The following is a 25,292-nucleotide window of genomic DNA, read 5'->3' as shown; positions in this document are numbered from 1 at the left end:
GCTTGCCACCTTCTGACTTCTATCTCTGTCTGCATACATCACATTTTCTGATCCATTATCAAGTTTATTATATTGTTGCTCTCTACCTTTCCTATCTGGCACTTACCACCTCCCCCTTTCTGAGTTATTTTTTCACCTCTTCACCATACTGATACTTTCCATCAACTACACCTCCATCGTTGTTCCATCCACAACATTCATTTCTACATCCATCTCTAACCATTTGTCACTCTACTTTCACACTCTTATAAACCTATCCACCCACCCTTCCTGATTTTTTGTATTCTTATACTCACCTTCTTTTATCTTGAGTCACCATCATCATTATCTTTTACTCAGCTACACCTACCCACCCTGATATAATACAGGGTAACCATATATCTCCCCTATAGCAAGACACTTGTGCCTGTTTCTATATCATATTAGCCTCTCAAAACCTGGCATAAAGTAACCTCCCTCTCTGCTACATACAGTTGAGGGTTTATTTTCGTTTTTGTTTTGCAAATTACTTGGTGACTTTTTGCCATGAAAAAAAGTACCCAACACACAGTGTAAAGTGGTTGGCATTAGGAAGGGTATCCAGTCACAGAAATCATGCCAAACAGAGATTGGAATTTGATGCAGACTTCTGGTTTGTTGGATCCTGTTAAACCATCCCAACTATGTCAACATGGAAGATGAAAGTTAAATGATGAAATGATATTGATACAATTATAATAAATGCAATTATAGATTTCAGTATATTTTATAAAATTTCCTTTAATGCACCTTTATTGTTACAGTGAAATGTGTTATTTTTTAACCCACTTCTTTCCAATTGCAAAATAAGTCTGAGCATCCAACACCATCCAAACCAGTCTTTGGCAACAGTACTTTGCTCTAGTTCTTCATTTCCAGAACGTTGGCTCTTGGGAATTTGCTCTCAGCTCACATCTTTCCTGCAGGTTATTAGCTTACAAAGGTTCAAAAAGAATATCAATAGCACCAATTTCACTAGTTTCAGAAGGCCTGCAAAAGACCATAGGCACCAATACATTTTCCAGGCCCATCAAGTAAAAGGAAAAAAAAAAAAAAAAAAATTACTTCTGGCCATCTAGGCTTTTGCTTTTCAGGTGTGTCCATTTTAATGTTATGCTTAGTATCCTGTTCTGGTCCATTTAGAATAAGTAGCCTATTGTAGCCATTGATGCTATTTCAAGGACCATTCTATTTCAAGGACCATGCATAATACAATGTAAACTTCAAATAAAAGATCCAAGTGTTCCTTACCCTTGGATTAGTCCATGTTCTCAGAGAAAATGTTTTTATACTTAGATATAGAAGCATCAACTGCTGGTGAGTCTCTTTCCTTGATAGGGTTAAGGTTATATTAGGAAGTGTGTACAAGCCCCCGAAATCTTAACTAGACCATGTGTAGTTAAAACCATTCTTAGAGTGGTTTTAATAAAAAATCGCCGCGATCACCGTGACTGACCAGGTTATCAGATGTTGCTATACATCGCTGGTCACAATGTGCTTCGTACTGTTTTTTAGTCTTCAAATGACGCCACCCCACTGGCTAAGCAAGGAGACCAATATAAAAAAAATACTCATTATTATATCTTCAATGTATAAAGGTAGCAGATGGCACAATTAGCAGAGTACTCGACAGAATGATATATTTAGATACAACTCTTTACATTCTATGTCCAAGGCCTACCAAAATCCACTTTGCCTTTCAACCCTCTCTGATCAATAAATTAAAAACCAACAACATACACGGTTTTGAAGTAGTCCCCAAATTCAAAGTCTTGTATCTATGCAAGAAATCATTACTTTCATATTTTAAAAGATTGGTACTAGTTAAATTGTGACTAGTGCTAATTGTAAAGCAGCTGTTATTTGTAATTAAGTTACAATTTTTCCAGATTAAAAGTTAATTATTAAAGTCTGGTTGGTAAATATGAAACTTTATTTAATCCGCAACAAACAAAAACGTAGATAAGGGAGTACATCTAAGCTACTTTACAACTGGGATTTTAATATAGATCAACAAAAAATATACAACAGATGTTACTAAAGTTATTGGTGAAGCTGACACAGTTTCAGAGTAACAACAAAATAGTTAAATGATATCAATAAACAGGTTTCTTTTTCATTGTTTAATTTAAAATTGGTGGTAGATTTCAGTGGAGCACTACATATAATAACTTGTGGTATTTAGTTACATTCTGAGTTCAAATCCTTATGGAGTTGATTTTATTTTTCTTTGTTCCTGGATCAATAAAATGATTACCAATCAAGAAGTGAGGTCAATGTATAAACAATTATGAATGGTACTGTCTTGAGGTTAGTTGCTGTTGTAGGCATTTCATCACTGAATCACCCTTTCTGTGGGGTCAAGCTGTCATGAGAAAGATTGATGTTGAATCTTTATTGTAAGATCAAGCTGGCTGCATATATTACTACAAAAGCAAACTTGCGGATGTTTAACAACAGATTTCATTAAGAGAAGATTATCATACATAAATGATCAAATTCTCACTAGTTACCAGAATAATATGTAGGAATTGACTTAAATGCATTTGCTCAGCCATTTGTGATCTCGAAAGTGAAAAACCAAGGCTATGAGTGACCGTCACAGCTTCTTGATTTGCTGGATGAGAGCTGAGATCTGTCCTGCTTGAATGCCAACAGCATTCTGCTTGACTGTGTAAATAGGGAAAAGGCACAAATCTCAATAACATTTGAGATATTGGCTTCAAGCTGATTGGTTGATATATAGGTTGTTCACATGAAACTCACACAGCTCGAATGTAGCTTACTTAAAACCATGAACTGATGATTTTGTAGTTGGGGTTCAAAACCCTACAGTAAAATTATTAGAGTATCAGACAAAATGCCATACAGTATTTACTTATAGCTTTTTACATTCTGAGTCTAAATTTACCTTTCATCTTTCCAGAGTCAATATAGTACCAGTTAAATACTGAGTCAATATAATTGCCAATGTCCCCCACCCAAAGGAGGGGTTTGTGCTTATATTAGAAATCTGTATTTTTTAAATCCAATTCTCACTGAGGTCAACTCCTCTTCCAAGTCATAATGTAGAGCGAAGTATTGATTCAATTTAATCCAAGTCTTCTCCCATAAAATTTGCGATAGCTGACTTGGGTGCAGTCTCCTGATTTTCCAGTTCCTGTCAAACTATCCTACCCATGCCAGCATGGAAAACAGATGTTAAACACAGTGGTGTGGCAAGGGTAAACTGTGCATGGGACAAGCCGCAAAAATACACCCCGCACCCCGCCAATTACCAAATCCACGATATTATGTAGTACTTATTTGTTACAAATAATTAATGTTTTAAAACAATATTTTAGGAATAAATACTTTACTAGGGTTCATTTACCTGCTGGTTCAGTACAGCCTCTAATTCAAAATATATTTTTTGAATGTTTACTTTCACAAATTTTATAAATGGGGTTCAAGCTTGTCGTATTATGGTCAATTTTGCACACCCACCCCTGCTTCAGTCAGCACCTGGGGCACTGCCTCCCCCCCACCGTTACACTACTGGTTAAATGAGAGGATGATGATGATGATGATGCTGAAACTGAAACAATTATACCATAAAAGAGCTGTTTTAGATAATTAAGAATATAAAAACTGTGAACTTAACAGTTTTTGTGCACTTTTTAGTGACTACAATGTAAATACAACTACACTTTTTCCCAGGCAAAAACTCATATAGAACTAATTGAATAGAAGCTTTCATTTCACAGCAGAGTTAAACTTTGTATTAATAGATCTCTAATTTGATAACCACAAAAATGAATAACTAAAGAAATAATAAGGCTGATATATTCATTAAAACAAAATGGTGATTAATTAATCTTTAATAGCTTTGAGAAGATTACAAATGAGATATTCTGAACATTTCATCAAGCAAGGCATATGATTTTGGAGGATGAGTCATTGTAATTAGATTTCAATAAACCATAGATGACATCATACAACTCAAATTAGATATGATGGAACCACTAAATAGATGTATAGTATTAGTGTCAAAAATAAGGCTGCGAGCTGGCAGAATCGTTAGTGTGCTGGGTAAAATGCTCAGTGGTATTTTGCCCATCTTAACTTTCTGGGCAGAAATTTCACCAAGAAATTTGCCTATAATCATTTTGGCGTTGATAAAGTAAGTACCAGTTGAGCACTGGGGTTGATGTAATTGAATTAACTACTCCTGGATAAGAGTATAAAAACTGCATCCCTCTGCCAAGCCATGTTCAGCCGGCTCATCAAACCAGTATGACATCAAACTCAGATATACAGCCTCCATATCAGACTGGCTGGTGAAGAGAATATGTTGAGGTGCTTGTCCTGCAGTGGACTGAACATGAGCAATGTTATCTAAGTGTCAAAAATCAATATATTAAAAAAAAACCCCATTTTTTATCATAGTAGCCCCGGAAACAATAAGTACCTGTTTTGTAGTCAAGTAGAGAAGCCACTCTTACAGCAGTGCATGAAGAAATGAAATCAGATATGTTAGCCTCAAAGAAGCTAGTTGTTCTTACAGGTAAATGACATGACTAACCCACCACAAGATTTTAGATGTAGAGTAAACCACAAAGCCAATCCCTTCTGAGATATTATCAGCAGTATACAAACTGGTGTCCTCATTCAAGTGAAATGTGATTTATTAAAAAGACATCCTAATTATTTTAAAACACAAGTCAAGAACAGGAACACAATGACTCATACTTTGTATAAATGTGTGTCTTCTATGATATTGTTAAGCAGAGTATTTAGTTAAACTTAACAATAATTTCAGTATCAAAAGTATATATTTGCTGAATCACTGCTTTAACCTTTTAGCATTCAGATTACTCAGTCAAAGGTAAGGCTTATTTATTCAGATAACTTTGAATTAATCATGCATTATCTTGTAGCTTCAAGATTTCAGTAATGTCATTGCTTATTTTTAGAAGGACATTGTAGGATGGGTGTGAAAGGTTGGATCAAGTCAATTTGACCATAAAACAGGTTGAATATTTTAGACTGGATATGGCTGGTTTAAATGCTAAAGGGTTTATTAAGTCTAACTTCTAGATTCTCTTACTGAGGGAATTTCTCCCAACATATCTACTATTATTTCGCTATATTCACAATTAGATAATTATCTAATAGATTTAACTGAAGCAAACACAATTTGATTTCATTTTAACTGTTATGGTTATGTCTATCACAAACGTATACCAAAAAATATTGGAGTAAGAACACTGCTGCAATGAAGCAGATTTGCAATTATTAGAATTGTGTGTAATTTGTTGATATGCAATGAAAAAAATCAACAAGTGAGATGTAACAGGGGCTGGATATAAAATGCATAGGAAGAAAAGCTGCATAGTTAGAAGTCTGCTTGGCAACCAAGTAGTTTCAGACTTAATTTCACTGCAACACTGGAGGCAGATATCTTTCATCTATCACAGACATCAGTTGAACAATACACTATGAATGGAATTTGGCAGACAGATATTGTGTAAAAGCTCCATGTAAATATATATCGTTTATTGATATACATCAACAAAAAGACTTGTAAACATTAAACAAAAGTTGATAAATCACTGTTTCTGTTGTATTTATTTCAGATGAGCTGCATAGACAATCAGTTGTTACTCTTGGGCTCTTAAATGCAGTGAGCTATTAAGTGGCCCAATGGGAACCTGTAGCCAACAGCAATTATTGTCTTTCTTTCATCTTTTACTTGTTTTAGTCATTGGATTGTTGCTATACTGAGGCACCATCCTGGAGGGTTTAGTTGAATAAATTGACCCCCAGTACTTTTTAAGTCTAGTACTTATTCTATCACTCTCTTTTGCTGAACCACTAAGTTGCAAAAATGTACACAAAGCAACACTGGTTGCCAAGCAGTGGGGAACAACAAACACACATACACACACTTTATATACATAAGAGGCTTCCACACAGTTTCTGTCAACCGAGTTCAGCCACAAGGCATTTATCAACCCAGGGTTATAGTAGAAGACACTTACCCAAGGTGCCATGCAGTGGAACTGGACCTGGAACCATGTGATTGCAAACTGAACTTCCTAAACCACACAGCCAACAAAGTGCAATATGAGAAGGAAAAAATAAAATAACTCCGCCCCCGCAAAAAACAACAACCACATGATATAGTGAGGAGCGACGACTGCACTCAAAGAAATATGTGATGCTATTAGATAATATATATAGGAAGTGAAAGTGTTAATAACAGAGATTGAAAGATTAGTAAACCTGTAGATTGTGCTGTCAGATGATATAACACAGGCTTGATAAGTCAGTATTATAAAACCAGCATGAATAGGATGAGGAGGTGGTTGTGTTACATTTTAGAAAATAGAAATAGAAAATGAAAACTTATGTAAAGTTATTGGAAATATGAAATAATTTTAAAAATGAATTTTAGTTAAACAGAATGTGAAATGCATCTTAAAAACAAACACCTAATTCTAAATTTGTAATATTTTTAGTGAGAAGAAAATGAATTTTTATACGAGTGAGCTTTCAATGTGTGTTTTATACATATAAATTCCTAGCAAGCTAACAATATCAGTAAGTTGCAAGCATCTTGTCATAGCTTGTAATGCATTAACAGTATCTTTCATAATAGATTTTTTTTTATTGTATTCATTAACTTGAGCTGGTATTTGAAGAAATATATACTAGGATATAAGAAGGTTAGCTATAATGACATAAAACTGTAAAATGCTTATTCTTTTCCTTTCACTTTATTCCAAACTACCATGGTTTAAATTACATGCCAGCTATTTTGTCTGTAGCTGAAGATTTTAAATTTAGAATCCATAAGAATGCAAACTACTGCCTTTCAGTAATTACTAAATAAATATATAGAATCAAAATAGAATCTGAAATATGTTAAGTTGGCTGTTTAATATAAAGAATATAACCAACTAATTTTGAAAGATAACATTTTAGCAACATAAGATAGGAAGTGATTAATAATTCTTGGAATTCTTGGTATTTGGAAATGATACAAGTTAAGCTGAAGATGAGAGAATGAAGAATTTGAAGAAACAAAAACCAGGAAACATTGGCAGATATTAGAGTACATTTCTGTAAGCTAATGCATGAAAATATATCATCAGTTTACATATTTTTCCATGCTATCATGGGTTGTGCAGGTCACTTAACCAGAAACAAACTGCCAATCATACTTTTTTGTTGACTATGTTACATTTGCTTTGTTTTTCTTGAGAGGGAAGAAATGGTTTTTACAGATAGAAACAATCAGAATTATAATGCACTGACTGGGTACCCTTTCATGACAGTTTGTCAGTTCCAGAACTGAAGAGTAGTTTATCCTCACACACACACACACACACACACACACACGGTAACAGGCATGGCTATGCAGCTAAGAAGTTTGCAACCATGTGGTTTCAAGTTCAGTTCACTGAGTGGCACTCCGCAAAAGTATTTTCTGCTATAGGCCTGGATCACTCAAAGCCTTGTGAATGAATTTGATAGAGAGAAGCTAGAGGAAGCTCATTGCACGTGTGTGTGTGTGTGTGTGTGTATGTGTGTGCACATGCATATGTGCACACAGTTGTACAAATGTGCTTTGATATTGGCAAACCATGCTTTGCTTGTTACAATTGGTGACATGAAATTTACATTCATAGTTGCACTTGGAATCCTTTACATGAGAAATAAGTGCAGGTTGATGACAGAAAGAGCATCCAACCACTAAATACTGCATCAAATAAGTCCCTGTACTAAGATGGAAAAATAGATGCTGAATAAATATATGAATATTCATATCATCATCATCCTTCCTGTTGCCAACCTTCACCTGTTTCTGAGGAAGATAAAATTTCCCCATAGCCAGACATGTTTATGCAGAATATTGGAAATGAATGACACAGCTTGCTTGATAGTGACACACATTTACAACTATCATGCAATGTCAAGGCTAGGAGACATAAGCATATATACACACACACAATAGGTTTCTTTCAGTTTCTATCTATCAAGCTACTCAAAAGGATTTGGGCAACCTGGGGCTATAGCAGAGGACACTTGCCCAAGACACAAGCTTCTTAATCACTTACACACACACATTTTCGTCAATATAATTTTCAGTCAAATTACTACCAAAATCCAGTTTTAGCTGGCTTATTGATGATTGACCACATCTGTAGAATGACAAGAAAAAAATAGCTTGAGTCTATTAAGTTATTTCGGATCTTTTCGGGTTGAACAGCAGTTTTTCTAGCAGTGTCATATGAAATTGTCACCCATAATTATGACCCAGGGTTAGTTAGGGTTAGGGGTGGGGGGAAGGGTATCTTTTTTTTCTTCAGAAATGTAAATAAACCCAATCTGTTTCTTAAACGAGGGACATATTTATACGGCACAGAATGTTTTCACCTCAACAGACGTCACTGATTGGTTGAAATTGCAGAAATTGAAGAAAAAAAAAACCAACTATAGAATTTTCTCAATAAAGCCAAGAGAAAAAGATGTTTTATAAACACATTCTACCAGTATACGAAGTTTAAAAGTGTTTAGTTACATGGAAATTATTTTAAAAAACTGCTGTTCAAACCGGAAAGATCCATTATTTCTAACAGGTGACAACAAAGCTGAATATTTTAAAATGTGATCATAAAAGAAATAAATATAACTTACTGTTGCAGATATATTTAAAATATTGATCAGTTTATTGATCTTTATATTCAATTGGTTCCTGCAGTTTCGAGTGTCAGATGTTACACTTGTTAAATGGACATTAGAGTATGAGTCCTGTGCAAATATGTGTTGTTATCAGGTGAGTAATGCTCTTAACATAACATGGCTAAAGTAAAGTTCATGAGTTAAATACAAGTTCATACGCCATGAAGACACAAAAGGAATTTCATGTTTCAGAGTAGTCTCTTCATCTGAAAAAGAGAAAATGTGTTTTTCAACTCAAAGACCTGAGATATTACTGAAAATATAATATAAGATAAATTTAAGAAATAAACAATAGAGTCTATTAATCAAATGAAACTTGTCAAAACTGAACACCAGTTGCGATATCATTTTGTCATTATACTTACCCTTTAGCATTCAGATTCAACTGTGATGCTTATTTATCCACATTATTTTGAATTAATCATGCATTACCTTGTAACTTTGAGATTTTGAATATGTGACTGTATATTTTTAGAATGACATTGTAGTGCAGCGGTGAGAGGCTGGAACTGGTTGGTATGAACATAAAACAGATAGAATATTTGGGCCTGATATGACCGGTTTAAATGCATAAGAGGATTAAACCTAGTTTCTCATGAGGCACAAGTATGGGTGTGTGGTTAAGAAGCTCGCTTTGTAATCCACGTGCTTTTGGTTTCAGTTCCAGTGTGGCACCTTAGGCAAGTGTCTTCTATTATATCCCTGGGTCAACAAATACTTTAGTGAGTGAATTTAGTAGACAGAAACTGTGTGGAAGGCGGCGAGCTGGCAAAAACATTAGCATGCCAGGCGAAATGCCTAGTGGTATTTCATCTATCTTTACGAATTGAGTTCAAATTCCACAGAGGTTGACTTTGCCTTTCATCCTCTCAGGATAGATAAATTAAGCACCAGTTATGCACTGGGGTCGATGTAATTGACTTAATCCCTTTGTCTGTCCTTGTTTGTCCCCTCTATGTTTAGCCTCTTGTGGGCAATAAAGAAATAAGAAACTGTGTGGAAGTCCATTATGTGTGTGTGTGTGCATGTGCATACACCACCACTTGACAACCAGTGCTGGTTTGTTTACATTCCTATTCAGTAAAAGAGACCAAGAGTAAAGTACCAGACTTTAAAAAATTACAAATCCTAGGGTCAATTTGTTCAACTAAAATCTTTTAAGGTAGTGCTGTAGTCAAATGACTGAAACAAGAAGATAAAGATTTCATTCTGGACATTTTTCTTTCTCTCAGTAGCGCAGCGTACTTTAACTATAAATCGTAAGTTTCAGTTGACTATTGGAAGTGTCAGAGACACAATCTATTGCTAAGCGCTTAGCTTGCTCTGATCGCCTGGACTCCACACTTAACCCTTTAGCAATCTGATTACTCCATTAAATGTAGTGCTTAATAATTCTCACCATTTTCGAAATCATGTATTATTTCATACCTTCTAGGTGTGAAAGGGCAAATCTGGCTTGTTTGAACATAAAACAGATAAAATATTGGGGCCAGATATGGCCAGTTTAATTGCTAAAGGGTTAAGGTATTTGAGTAGTGCTGTCATTTAAGATACACAAACTTATAAAGAAACAACCTAGTTATAGACTGACATTAAAACTGTTGGTAGAGGTTGTTATAGTTTAGCATAAAGTTAACTCTGATTGAGCAGACATATCACCAGAGAGATTCAACATCTTTTAAGAGTAGATAAAATAAGTATTATTTGAACACGGGTCAATTAAATTGACTTATTCTGCTCCTAGAAATTTGCTGGCCTTGTGCCAAAATTTGAAACCAATATCATGATTATTATTATATTTCGCCCATCTTTACGTTCTGAGTTCAAATTCCACCAAGCTCGACTTTGCCTTTCATCCTGTTGGGGGGGGGGGGTCGATAAATTAAGTACTAGTGAAACACTGGGATCGATGTAATCAACTAGTCCCCTCCTCCAAAATTCCAAGTCCTTGTGCTTTCAGTAGAAAGGATCATTATTATTAAGGTGGCAAGCTGGCAGAATCATTAGCATGCTGGGTGAAATGCATAGCAGTATTTCAGCCATCGCTATGTTTTGAGTTCAAATTCTGCCAAGGTTGACTTTGCCTTTTATCCTTTCAGGGTCGATATATTAAATACCAGTTGCATATTGTGGTTGATGTAATTGACTAGCCCCCTCCCCTCAAATTTCAGGCCTTGTGCCTATAGTAGAAAGGATTATTATTATTACTATTATTATCATTATTATTATTATTATTATTATTATCATCATCATCTTAATACTACACTCCAGTCTAATTATCTGATGTTTTTTCTAAAGATGACAGAGGGAAATTTGATTGCTATTTATAGCAAGTCAAGTGAACGCATATAAGTTTCTTGTTGGCTTGTTGCTAGTATAAGTTGAAGTTCCAAATACACGTATATTTTCTGTGTGTATTATGAATGGCTTTATTATTTATAATTACAGCAAGTGATTCTATATGTATTTGGATGACTATAAATATGAGAATGCATGGCTGAATATGAATGTGTGTGAATTCAGTTCCACTGGGTGTATGTAACAGAGTGGAACAGACTTGCTAAGATACCATTTAACAGCTGGATGCCCTTCCCGTTGTCAACCCTTATCTGTTTTTCAAGTAAAGGGTTTTTATTTCAATTGGTCTTTGAAGGGGCAGAGCTACAGAATATATTTTTGCAGAGAATGTAAACAACCTGGTTGTTAATACAACTGTATCAATAACCAAGTCACAGAGCTGTAACAAAATCAGAATTGCATCAGTGACCAAATTGAAACAGTCTAATGAAAATTTGACACAAGAAATAAATGGAAAGTGAATATAGCATTTTATATAGCTAAAATGGATCTTCCATGATGTAATTGCTTAAGTCACAAAACATAAATACAGATCAAGTCAATCTAAACAATACAAAATTTAAACTAAGTTTATGTTCTTTTATGTCTGAATGGTATACAAAAGTTATTTCCTCTACTGATTATACGAGAAACATTGTTTGATATATGTACCATAATTATTCCATAAATATTAAACATTGTAACACACACTATTTCATTTCATTATGTGTTATTGTTGGTTTTTATGTCCAATATAAAGCCTCCACCACTTTTTAATACATCCTTATCATCCATTACTGCTATGGTAATAAAAGAAAAAAACAATAATTTTCATTTTCAGTACTCACAAGAAAACTATCTACCAGGAAGTTTTCTGTTAGTCACTATAAGGATGGATATATATATATATATATATATATATATATACACACACTAAGTTTGGCTGAAATTGATGGGTGACCATTTGGCCAAATCAGATGCATTGATCTGTGGGTTTGAATCTGGCCAGGGTTAGCTCGTCATTTTTCAGTCATTTGTTTGTATTTAAAAATTATCACTTCAAATCAGAGAATAAAATATCATTATGATATATTACTATACAGTTAAAAATATATATATATATCATCATCGTTTAACATCCATTTTCCATGCTAGTACAGATTGGACGATTTGACAAGGGTCTGGGAAGCCAGGAGGCTGCACCAGGCTCCAGTCTGATCTGGCTGTGTTTCTACAGCTGGATGCCCTTCATAATGCCAACCACTCCATGAGTGTAGTGGGTGCTTTTTACATGCCACCAGCACAGAAGCCAGTCAAGGTGGCACTGGCATCGGCCATGTTCAGATGGTGCTTTTTACGTGCCACCGGCACAGGTATCGCAACTACAATTTTCATAAAAATATATAATTTTATGGATCCATTTTCTATGGATTAGTTGCCACAAGTTCAAGTCAACTCCAATTTGACATATTAAATAACCACACCTTAATCATATATTTTTAATTTAGCTCAATCTATACAACCAGATATGCATATGTGTATGTGCTATCATATGTTTATATAGGACTATATTTTGCAAAGTATATTTTTATAATTTGCAACATTGCTTGTGGAGAGGCCTTCTGTCGTTGGTTCAAAGTAAGCTTCATTGCTTGTTGTGTAGTCCCAAATAAGTTGTAGTTGACAATATCATGATGATATTGTTATTTAAATGTCAGATAATACATTGTTCAACTTAGCCTTTATTTAAGTATGTGATGTGTGTGAGTATTGGTTAGTATTTCAGTAGGTTGAGGTGACAGCTGAATTGTAGGGCGTGTCAACAAAACCCTGACAGTATTAAAAAGAGTCTGCAAAAGCGAAATGTCTGTTCTATTATTTATATAAATATATAGACTTCAGATAAAACATTTAAAAACACGTAAAAGAAAGATATAAAACTTTATATTACTAATTATTTATTTAATTTGAAATGAGTTTTACCTCTACCCATTAATTAATGTATTTAATTTAGTATACATTAAGAAAATATTCTCATTTTAATGACTGAAAATAAATATTACTACAAATTATGAAGCCAATTTAGATGGTTGAAGGAGTTTTAGACTGAAAATATAAAAACTCTGGATCAATCCTGGGTTTCAGCAAGTTAATGAGTTGCTGTTTCGTTCTTGAAATTATTAGTAATCAAAATTTCTATAAGTTTGACAAACTTAGTGAGAGAGGGTAACAGAAGAGAAGCTTTGGGTCACATATACATATCAGTACATAATTATCATTATAATGAAACACAGGTAGTTGCCCAGGGGTTATTAGTCCTGTAATAGAGGTAATATTTTGATCTTTTTGAAACCTGATGGTAAATTATACACTTATAGATGTAGATATGTACAAGTGTATAGGTAGTTTTTAGGGACACTGTATATACTGAGAGAAAGAGAGAAAGAAAGATGTATAAAATCTCTTTCTAGAAAATAAACAATGTAAATATACATTATTTACATTCTATGGCTATTTGTCCTAATCTTGTTTGTTGTTAACACAACGTTTCGGCTGATATACTCTCCAGCCTTCTTCAGGTGTCTTGGGGTAATTTCGAACCTGGTCTCATTCCTGAGGTATTTTTCAATGTTGTTATTATTATTATTGTTCAGTTCACTGCTTGGAATTGAACTCAGAATCTTGGGGTTAGTAGCCCGTGCTCTTAACCACTATGCCATATGCCTGTGGACAAATATCTGTCGAATGTAAATAATATAAATAATGTACATAATTCCTCATCTCTTAAATATAGAACTGTATTATCTAATGTAAATATATTTTGCTATTCTGGATAAGATTTATTTATATTTGTTTGTTTCCTACAGTGTATGCATAATAAATTGTAAGCTTACTACAATGAATTTTATAATATACACTGTATATAAAAATATTTATAATCTAATCATGCCACCAATCATGTGTAAATTGATCAAACCATTTCAACAACCTTTTGGTTCAGTTTGATATCATTTACATTTGTCATTCTGTTCTCATAGGAGGCACTGAAAGGACAGTAAGGAATGGCTTACCATGTGCTTCCTTATACATAGAAAAGGAAAAAAATGCAAAAAGAACTTTGTGTATTATAACTCAAGTTTGTTTCTATTGGTCTCCATAGTTATAAAGATCACAGAGTACATTGAGAGGAGGTTCATAAATTATTTGATTATTTCACTGCATGCTCCAACCACAACCTGCAAGTTTCATCATCATCATCATCATCGTTGTCATTTAACGTCTGCTTTCCATGCTGGCATGGGTTGGGTGGTTTGACTGAGGGCTGGCAAGCCAGAAGGCTGCACCAGGCTCCAATCTGATCTGGCAAAGTTTCTACAGCTGGATGCCCTTCCTAATGCCAACCACTCCAAGAGTGTAGTGGGTGCTTTTTACGTGCCACTGGTATGAGGGCAAGTCAGGTGGTACTGGCATTGACCATAGTTGAATGGTGCTTTTTACATGCCACTGGATGGGAGCCAGTCAGGTGGCACTGGCAATGACCACGCTCAAATGGTGCATTTTATGTGCCACTGACACGGGACTAGTCAGTCGGCACTGGCATTGACCATGCTTGAATGGTGCTTTCTATGTACCACCAGCATGGGTGCCAGTCAGGCAGTACTGTCATCAGCCACAACAATGACTTCACCTGACTCAACAGGTTGGCTGAATTATACAATCGAGGCCAGGTAAGTTTTCTAAGTCTTCATTTCATTAGAGATTTGTATTGAATGGCTTTACTAAACAATACCAATTTTTCTTTATACAAGAGATAAAGAATCCATATCTTCCTCTTATATAAAGAAAAGCTGGCCAGTATCCCCATTCAGTATGAATCTCTGATGAATTGAAGGCTTAGAAATCTTACCTTGACTAGATTGTATAATCTAGTCTTAAACTTCACCAGAACACATGTAACATGATGTAATTAAATAAATTAAATGTAACAACTCACCAGTTGTATTTCCTATTTACACATACATCTCTCTCCCACCAAAATAGAGTTCTTTGCTTATGTATGAAGTCTTGAGATAATTTACACACATTATATGTTGATAAAAATTCATTTATTTATAATGCTAATTTAGGATGTCCAAAAATAATGATCTAGCCAACATTTTTCTAAACTATGAATCAAAACTATACAGTTGAAACTTGAAATATCAACTATACAGTTGACATTTGCTAGTATTATAATAAAGCTGAATTTCCTTCAAGTAGGATATATTTTTAGATACTTCTAATATCTAGGATGTTCAGAGATAAACATTTAAAAAAAAAATATTTTGAATTCTATATTCAAGAATATTCAAAGATAAAACATTTTTCTGTAATAAGAATGCTATAGAGACACCAATTACATCTATTTGTGTGTTAAAAAGTAGGATCCCCTTCAAAGTAGATATTTTTTTTAAAGTGAAGAACTTCATAGAATCTATGATCTTGTTGTATACACATGTTTATTGATTGTCTAATACTTCTTTGTAAAGATAGAACCTAGTTAGTTTCAGGATTTAACTGTTTTTATGGCATGGACGAAATATTTGGTTTCTACTTAATTGTATTGAGATCTCTAACTTTATATCATTTCGTCTGCCTTTACATTCTGAATACAAATTCAGCCGAGGTCGACTTTGCCTTTCATCCTTTCGGAGGTTGATAAAGTACCAGTTTTGTACTAGGGTCGATCTTTTTGACTGACCCCTTCCCCCATAATTTCAGGCCTAGAAACAAATATATATATGATGTATATCCACTGCTATATTTTGATGTATTACACACACACATGCATACATACATACATACACACATAGATACATACAAATATACATATGTGTGTTTGTGTATACACATGCACAGACACATGTATATATAAAAAATTTCAGGATTCAAGTGAATTAGATCCGTAAATAGTAAAGCACCAAGATCAGGTTTGTGATACCGCTATTGTGTACAAACAATATTTGAAGACAAATACACACTTACTAAAGTAAAGATGGATTTAAACTCAGGCTGAGTATACAATCACAAATGGTCAACTGAATATACGAGTGTTCAAGGTCACACACAAGTATAAACACTGCACCTATTGTACTACACTCAATAGACTCCAGATCCAAGTAAATCGGAAGTTCCGAGTTTGGCGAATGATAAGCAACTCACAGGTTCTGAATTAGATGAATGATAAGCTGGTTCACTACACCTGTTTCAGACATGGTTTTTTTTTTATTGATGAACAGAAGTGTTACATCATGCAAAAAAACCCCCCCAAAGAAACTGTTTTCATCAGGTGAATACATGTACAAAGTGCCAATTTTGACTCTTACATGTATTCAACTGATGAAAACAGTTTCTTGTACATGATGTAACACTTCTATTCATCAATAAAAAACACATCAGAAACAGCTGTAGTGAACCACAAGCAATCTGTTGCTATTTGTTTATATGTATATAAATATAAAATTATAAACAGAGAAATATACTATGATAAAATTCATTTTTACCATTAGATATTCATACTTAACAACAATTGTTTCACAGCTTAATAAACTATGAATAAATAATAAATATTCTATGTTTTGTAAAATGATACATTAAGGAACTTTTTTTTTTGAGTATCTCTGAATTAATTGAATCCATATAGTCCGACTTAAATTTATACATATATATGTGTGTGTGTGTGTGCTTGTGCGTGCATAGCTATATATATATGAGGAGGTATCAAAAAGTTCTTGGACTAGTTATGTAGTGCACCAACAGATGGCAGAATATGGTTCTGTACACAGTGAGAGCTACCAATGACCTTCCTGAGGTAGTGTGCATAGTGACATCACTGTGTTTACTTAGCAAGTTGTGAAATTTGTATTTTTGTGATCACATGTATGCTGTAGTCCGTGATTTTGTCATGCACAGGAACAAAGAGCCAATGTGAAATTTTGCAATAAATTTGGGAAGTCTGCTGCAGAGACATTAACCACACTTCAGCAAGCTTATGGTGACAAGGCAATGAGTTGTATGCAATGTTTTGAGTGACACGGGTGCGTCAAAGGCAGAAGAACGTCCATGGAAAACAATGAGCAACCTCAAAGACCTTCCATGAGCATCACCCCTAGAAATATAATATTGTGCATCGAAAATTCGACCCTCAGGACTAGACCATCAATTGAGAGTTCTACTGTGACATTTTGAAGAATTCGAAGGAGGACATTCAGTGAAAGTGACTGGATCTGTGGAGTGCGAAGAATTGGATTCTTCACCTTGTCACTGGGCCTTTTTCACTTGTGACATTCTCATCAAAAGCAACATGGTATCACTTCTGCACCTGCTCTATTTGCCAGATTTAGAACCTGCAGACTTCCATCTCTTTCCCAAAATACTGCTCAAAGGTTGCTATTTTTTAACACCATTGTTGAGATCAAAAGCGAATTGCGGAAGGTCCTCGATTCACTTATGGAAAACAACTTCCAGGCCAGATTCCAAAAGTGACAGGAATGCTGGGACCAGTGTACTGCTGCACAAGGTGACTATTTTGAAGGAGATGATGAAATATTGAACTTAAGAAAATGAATTATTTTTTTATTCACCATAACTAGTCCAGAAACCTTTTGATATCACCTCGTATATGTGTGTATATTTTTTTTTTATAGGAAATTAATTATATGGCCAGTGATTGAGTAACCAATGGTTTCACATCTATAAAGCACTTAACCTTATAGATGGCTCATCGGAATCTAATGGACGTAGCTTAAATTCTACATTATTTTGAAGGCTTTTTAGCACTGTGCATTAATGCAGACATGTAAATTTATTTATCTATTACTCTTTTACTTGTTTCAGTCATTTGACTGTAGCCATGCTGGAGCACCACCTTTAGTCAAGCAAATTGACCCCAGGACTTATTCTTTGTAAGCCTAGTACTTATTCTATCGGTCTCTTTTGCCAAACCGCAAAGTTACGGGTACGTAAACACACCAGCATCAGTTGCCAAGTGATGGTGGGGGGACAAACACAGACACACACACATACATATATACGATGGGCTTCTTTCAGTGTCAGTCTACCAAATCCACTCACAAGGCTTTGGTCGGCCCGAGGCTATAGTAGAAGACACTTGCCCAAAGTGGCATGCAGTGGGACTGAACCCGGAACGATGTGGTTCGTAAGAAAACTACTTACCACACAGCCACTCCTAAGCCTATATTAAATATGATATAAATTATTTGCATGTCTTTAAGTTATGAAACAATTTGTCATGATATTAGAATTTTCTTGTTAAATAAAATCTTATCAAACTACTTCTCTGTCATTTATGACTTTATATATATATATATATATATATATATATATATATATATATATCATCATCATCGTTTAACGTCCGTTCTCCATGCTAGCATGGGTTGGACGGTTCGACCAGGGCTCTGTGAAGCCAGAAGGCTGCATCAGGCTCCAGTCTGATCTGGCAGTGTTTCTACAGCTGGATGCCCTTCCTAACGTTATATATATTATATATATATATAACAAATTTTTTAAATAGTTTAAGGCTCAATTTATGTCGATTTTAAGAAAGTCCCCGCTGATAATTCTCAATATTCTCCAGTTAAAGGTTTAATTTTTGTATACGGTTTCTGATGTTCACTGTATAAACATCCTTGCAGATCTTACTTGAGAACAGGGCCAGGAATGCCGAAGTAAATATTATGTGTTCTCCCAACAGAGAATAACAACACGTTACTGAACTGAAAGCTAAAAATAAGTTATTCCTCAAAAGAAACTCTATACTATGATAAAACAGGAAAACAAAATACGATGCTTTCACTTTTGCAGATATTCCTGCTTCCAAATTTCTAACTGCGTACTTGCGTTTGCTTTTCAATATTATCGGGATCTATACATGTTGTAACAGTGGAGTGACAGATTCGTGAGAACATCGGATAAAATGCTTTGAGGTGTTTATCTAGGCTCTTTATATTCGAAGTTCAAATTAATTTTGTCTTTCATCCCTTAAAGAATAAAATACTGGTATCAATATAATCGACTAGCCCCCAACCTCTCCCAAATTTCAGGCCGTGTGTCGATGTTAGGAAATAATTACACACTTATATTAGAAAAAAAAAATTAGGGTCAGTAGATGAGAGACTCATTAGAACACCGAACAAATACCTAGTGTCGATTACTTACGTCCTCATTATTGCCCGAATGAAAAATACCCATGGGATTTATAATATAAAGAACAAATATTGGGGGTTGATATAACCAACACTATCCCCTCCCAAATATGAATCCGGAGAACCGAATCTTAATGATTAGGTCAGAGTAAACTTCACTCAAGTTATTAAGTACCATGTGCAGGTGTTAAAGAGGTGACTCTTAAACTGACAAATCACCCCCGCCAAAAAGAGAAAAACGAAATTTTTATGATAATACACCCACACGTTTTAACGAGAAAGTAAAATAGTTTGCATTCGAATTTTTTTCTTTCTTTGTCAGACGTTGGGCAAGTATAAAAAGTTGAAAACCCATTTTAATTTTATCAAACATGGCAATTCGATCACTCCGTAATTAATCCTCGCAGCCCATAGACCCTGAGGGCGGTGTACCTGTTTCCCCTATGATAAGCAGTGTGTTAAAAAGCACAATGAATATTAAAGTAAAAGAAGGGAAAAAAAAGTTCATACTTTAATCATAAGCTCAATAGCGTTCCTAACAACACACAACTCCCCGCAACAGAACACTCAATGCAGCGTATAACCTGGCAACTAGACACTATGTAATTAAAAGACCAGTGAGCTACACTGGACTACGACTACAGAGACATCGCAACTGGGGTTTTCGAGGTGAGCAGTGAACTGAAAGCGCACAATTAAGTTTGACAATATATATAATCATAATTCGAGGTGCAAATGGAATTATAATTGACGACATAAAATTATTAGGATTTAAAAAAATAGAATAGCCATTATGAGATGTGTATAAGGTCATGCAAAAAAGGAAAAAAAAATTAACATCATACACATAATTATTAGAAAGAAAAAAAGTAATTTCAAAACAAATTATCTCAGAACAATAAGTAACTTACTTTTTCACATTTTGTTGAAGAAGCGTTCTTTTTAAAAAAGTAAAATTTGTCAATTTAAAAAAAAAAATTCTTTTGAATTAGTTACAAATTTCGTATCGTTATCTGAAACGTAAGTAATGTCCACACTAGTTTGTATATAGTGTTACCGGTTGTCTCTAAACTGTGAAAGTACCTCTGAGTAATTTATTATGTAAATATATAGTTTGTTATATGACAGTTGTGAAATGAAACGCCTAGAAAGGTGAGTAGATGATAGCTGCTTGGCTATGAATTTAGTTCGGTCGTCGTGTTTTATTCAGCTATAAATTATGCATAGTTGAAACAAAATTCCCCTAAATATCGATAATATGAAACTAAAGAAAATTAGATGTATAACATGTCAAAACTTTATATGCGTAAGTGACTTTTTATTGGTTATTACCCTTACATGTAACCAATAAACCGCGAGTCAACGAGGAAACCTCTATGTGGTCACTTCTCTGCTAGAAACAGCAGTTAAACATTCATACAAGCAGCTGCCTTTTAAAAAGGGAAGGACACACATTAGATAATTATGTTCAAAATATCCCTAGAAAAAAAAAAAAGGACTTTATATGCGTTTCTTCGTACTTCTAAACAACATGTAAAACTAAGGAAAAGTTATAGCTGCTGACTATATTTAAAACCACGCCTATAATAAAAATACAAGACTGTACTGTTAATAAACCCAGATTTCTTAAATACTTTGAGTTGTTTTTATCTATCTCTTTTATAAATGTTGTATTCCAGATTTCTATTTATAAAGTGGCTCTTGTACAACTTTTAAACAGTAAACCTATTATTTAGATAAAAAAAAAAGTTGCATTTTATGTTATAGTGATAAATTATGGGGTAGGTATGCTAAACAGTGATGGGTAAAAATGCCATATTAATATCAGTTCAAACATGCAAAAAGCACGTTCAGACTTGTAAACAAGCCATTCACCGTGTTTTGTCATGGAGAAAATTTCTCGTTGTAGACATGGTGTAATTACAAAACACGGCGAATGGCTTATTTGCAAGTCCGAACGTGTTTTTAGCGCATTCGAACTGGTATTAACATTGCATTTAGTGATAGAATCTTTACTTTCCTCTCTGCTTTTGCATATGCAGCTGTGTGTTTGTGTATGTGCGTGCGCAAGCTTGTTTTGTTTTCCCTTTTTGTTAGTTTTTCACATCATTTAGTCAGAAGATAAAAAGCAGGGTCCACGAATCCTTCCACAGCCTTCAAAAGTGATGCAGTTGATAGGAAGTTGTCTTCAAGCTGGAGACTTAGGCCAAATGGTTGCAACAGACTATTCTAAAGCCACTCAAGAGTCTGGTGGTTAGGATAAAATCTACCAACCAAGAAAAGGAACTGTATGGAAGCCTGTTGGAGGAGCTATTGCCCAAATATTGCTTCCAAGAATTTAGAGCCAAGATTAAGGTAAAAAAAAACACTAAGTCAAGGTGCTGCATTGTGGGATAAACTCCTAAAACAAGTTACAAAAATATTTCTTAACTACATTTCCTTGACTGCCCATCGTATGTCAATGCATACGTTTTAGTTTAGATATATTTAATTTGCAAAATATGGATTTGCACGGATCTATATGAATATTTATCAGCTTGGATGCAATGCAGTTTGGGTTCGTGCCAGGGAAAAGTACTACTGATGCTATATTTCTGGTAAGACAGCTGCAGGAGAAATACCTAGCCAAAGATAAGCCCCTGTACCTGGCTTTCGTTGACATGGAGAAAGCCTTTGACAGGATCCCCCGATCCCTTATCTGGTGGTCAATGAGGAAACTAGGGATAGATGAATGGCTAGTGAGAGCCATGTACAAGGACACTGTCAGTAAGGTGAGGGTTGGCAATGAGTACAGTGAAGAATTCAGGATAAAGTTAGGGGTCCACCAAGGTTCAGTCCTCAGCCCCCTCCTATTTATTATAGTTCTCCAGGCAATAATGGAGGAATTCAAGACAGGATGCCCCTGGGAGCTTCTCTATGCTGACGACCTTGTTCTAATTGCTGAGTCACTATCAGAACTAGAGGAGAAGTTTCAAGTATGGAAACAAGGATTAGAATCGAAGGGCCTTAGAGTCAACCTAGCTAAAACCAAAGTCCTAATAAGTAGGAAGGCAAGCAAACCACAAATCCTTTCAGGTAGATGGCCCTGCTTGATCTGTAGAAAAGGCGTAGGTAGAAACTCTATAAGATGCACCAAATGTAAGCTATGGACACATAAGAGGTGCAGCAATGTCAAAGGAAGGCTACCTGGGAGGATAGTTTTTGTATGTGGCAGATGCTCGGGAGCAATAAATAACACTGAAAATGCGCAGAGAACAACTTCTGCCACATTCCAGGGAGAAAAACTAGTAGTTGACAGCTTCCGTTACCTAGGTGACCAAGTCAGTAGCGGGGGTGGGTGTGCTGCAAGTGTAACTGCTAGAATAAGAATAGCCTGGGCAAAGTTCACAGAGCTCTTACCCTTGCTGGCGACAAATTCTCGCTCAGAGTAAAAGTTAGACTGTACAACACATGTGTATGAACAGCCATGTCACATGGCAGTGAAACATGGGCCGTGATTGCTGAGGGCATGTGTAAGCTAGCAAGGAATGAAGCCAGCATGCTCCGATGGATGTGTAATGTGTTATTCCTCAAAAGAAACTCTATACTATGATAAAACAGGAAAACAAAATGCGATGCTTTCACTTTTGCAGACATTCCTGCTTCCAAATTTCTAACTGCATACTTGCGTTTGCTTTTCATATTATCGGGATCTATGCATTTTGTGACAGTGGAGTGCATGCTCGACAGAGTGTTAGTGCCTTGAGAGAAAGGTTGTACCTAAGAAGCATCAGAAGTGGTGTGCAAGAGAAACGACTGTGCTGGTATGGTCATGTGGCGAGAATGGTTGAGGATAGCTGCATGAAAAAGTGCCACACCCTTGTAGATGAGGGAACCTGTGGAAGAGGTGGACCCAGGAAGACATGGGATGAGGTGGTGAAGCATGACCTTCAAACTTTGGGCCTCACCGAGGCAATGACTAGTGACCAGGACCTCTGAAAATATGCTGTGCTTGAGAAGACTCGGCAAGTGCAAGTGAGACCATAACCTTGCGGCTTATGCCAGGGGTGTAACCAGTGCACTTATACGTGCCTTTCCTTCATTGGACACTAAGCGCTGCTTGCAAAGACCTGTTGAGGCAAGTGAAATTGAAATCAAATTCGATGACTGGCATCCATGTTAAGAGAATCATACAAGTGAGATCATTGCCAGAGTAACAAGCTGGCCTCTGTGCCGATAGCATGTTAAAAACACCATTCAAGCATGATCGTTACCTGCATCACCTTACTAGCACTTGTGCTGGAGGCACGTGAAAAAAAAACATTCGAGCGAGGTCGTTGCCAGTGCTGCTGGGCTGGCTCCTGTGCAGGTGGCACATAGAAAGCACTATTTGAGTGTGGCCATTGCCAGTACCACCTAACTAGCAATTGTGCCAGTGGCACGCAAAAGCACCCACTACCCTCTCAGTGTGGTTGGCGTTAGGAAGGGCATCCAGTTGTAGAAACTCTGCCGGATCAGATTGGAGTCTGGTGCAGCCAACTGGTTTGCCAGACCTCAGTCAAATCGTCCAATCCGTGCTAGCATGGAAAGCGGACGTTAAACGATGATGATATATATATATGAATGGATGTAGATATATATGTGTGTGTGTGTGACGAAATAGAAGGGGATATAGCTTCACATGGGGTAGAAAATAACTGGAGGTTTCTAAGGGACAAACTGCTGAGAGCCACTGACCACATCTGTGGTTGGTACAAAGTCCCCTCAAGACCCAAAATAACGTGGTGGTGGAACAATATTGTTGACAGGGCTATTAGACAAAAGAAACAGGCTTGGAAGGACTGGAAGAACGGTGGTAGCAGGGAAGGGTATCAGACTGCCAGAAGGGAGGCAGGTGTATTTAGCCAGAGGGGAAGCAGATAAGAAAGAATTTGCCAATATTCTGCACCGTGACGATGAAATACGTGAGGTATTTCGTGTTGCAAGACAGTGTGTGAGAGAGAATTGTGATGTGGTAGGAGAGAAATGTGTTCGCATGGATGATGGTTCACTTGCGCTAAATGAAGATGCAAAGAGAGAGGTTTGGAGACGCCACTATGAAAGGTTGCTGAATAAAGAAAATGAATGGGATAAAGAGAGTCTGCCGAATGTCGACCCAACAGAGGGACCAGCTATCCGAGTTGACAGTACCTTGGTAGTTAAGGCAATTAGAAGCATGATGACAGGGAAAGCCCCAGGCCCATGAAGAATTACTGCAGAGATGCTCAAAATATCTGGTAGTGTCGGCTATAGCCTAGTCACCCGTATAGTTAACCAGGTGATACACGAAGGAGTCATTCCCAATGACTGGTGTGGCAGCATAATAGTCAACTGCTACAAAGGTAAAGGTGACGCCCTAGATACAAATAACTACAGGGGTATCAAGCTGTTGGATCAGGTAATGAAGGTTTCGGAGAGGATCATCATCATCATCGTTTAACGTCCGTTTTCTGTGCTAGCACAGGTTGGACAGTTCGACCAGGGTCTGGGAAGCCAGGAGGCTGCACCAGGCTCCAGTCTGATCTGGCAGTGTTTCTACAGCTGGATGCCCTTCCTAACGCCAACCATTCCATGAGTGTAGTGGGTGCTTCTTATGTGCCACCGGCACAGGTGCCAGGGGAATCTGGCAGTGGTCACGATCAGTTGATGCTTTTAACGTGCCACCGGCACGGAAGCCAGTTAAAGCGCCGCTGGCATCAGCCACGATCGGATGGTGCTTTTTACGTGCCACCGGCACAGGTATCACGACTACTATTTCCATTGATATTTATTTCGATGTTCATGTACTTGATTCAACAGGTCTCCTCAAGCACAGTGTGTTGTTCTGAAATCCAAGGTACTTTGAACAGGCTGGGGCTATGTGGAGCTGGTGCAGGAAGCAGCCCGGGTCTTTGCAGTCACAGCATATCTCCAGAGATCTTGGTCCTTCGTCATTGCCTCTGTGAGGCCCAATGCTCTGAGGTCATGCTTGACTACCTCATC

The 25,292-nt window shown here is 36.2% G+C and overlaps 1 protein-coding gene across 3 annotated transcripts in view; it reads right to left on the bottom strand.

Annotated features, from left to right (window-relative positions):
* Nucleotides 1–20,730, bottom strand: part of LOC115215368 — a 38,924-nt gene extending 18,194 nt beyond the window's left edge. Inside the window, exons 1-2 of one of the 3 annotated variants that reach the window (XM_029784520.2) lie at nucleotides 20,204–20,728; nucleotides 8,704–8,954 (exon numbers count right to left, since the gene is read on the bottom strand). The gene's annotated coding sequence lies outside the window, so the exon portion shown is untranslated. Of the gene's footprint in view, nucleotides 1–4,468; nucleotides 4,610–8,703; nucleotides 8,955–20,203 lie in introns of those variants that run through there. The other 2 variants (XM_036506082.1, XM_036506075.1) reach the window with 2 other exon arrangements.
* Nucleotides 20,731–25,292: the final 4,562 nt, after the last annotated feature.

Source organism: Octopus sinensis, linkage group LG1 (assembly GCF_006345805.1).
Source record: "Octopus sinensis linkage group LG1, ASM634580v1, whole genome shotgun sequence".
Lineage (NCBI taxonomy): Eukaryota > Metazoa > Mollusca > Cephalopoda > Octopoda > Octopodidae > Octopus > Octopus sinensis.
This window is presented reverse-complemented; position numbering and strand designations above follow the sequence as displayed.